Below are 563 nucleotides of genomic sequence, written 5' to 3' on the forward strand. Positions count from 1 at the left end.
CACACACACACACACACACACACACACACACACACACACAGAATAATAAATAATTAAATACCCAGTCTTCAATCTTACTCTACCATTTACAGAGTCACCATCCTGTGCAACAGAACTCATTCCTCCCACCCGACTACAATTTCATTGCTATTAGCCAACGTCTCCTCCCACCTCCTCCCCCTTATCTTTCCCCATCTTTCATCACATCAACTGTTGAGCTCAGTCTTTTTGCATTCCTCGTAGGAGTGAGACCATACCGAACTAGTCTCTGGGATCCTCACTGAACACAATGTCCCCTTGGGTTCAGCTGGCATGGCAAATGACAGCATTTCCTCTTGGTCTGTTTTGTTTGTGGCTGAATAGTATTCCACTGTATACACATGGCACCTTCTCTTTGTTCTTTCAGCGGCTGGTGGCCGCTGAGGTAATCCTCTAGCCTAAGAGTTGACCTGGTCACTTACCAGGAGTGGGGCTGGATTTTTTCTACTGTAGAGCTAGGGCTGGAACCCTGGCCTTGTGCATGCTCAGTAAGCACTCTAAGACTGAGCCACGCCCTCAACTGG

Source organism: Dipodomys ordii, unplaced genomic scaffold (genome assembly GCF_000151885.1).
Source record: "Dipodomys ordii isolate 6190 unplaced genomic scaffold, Dord_2.0 Scaffold105, whole genome shotgun sequence".
NCBI lineage: Eukaryota > Metazoa > Chordata > Mammalia > Rodentia > Heteromyidae > Dipodomys > Dipodomys ordii.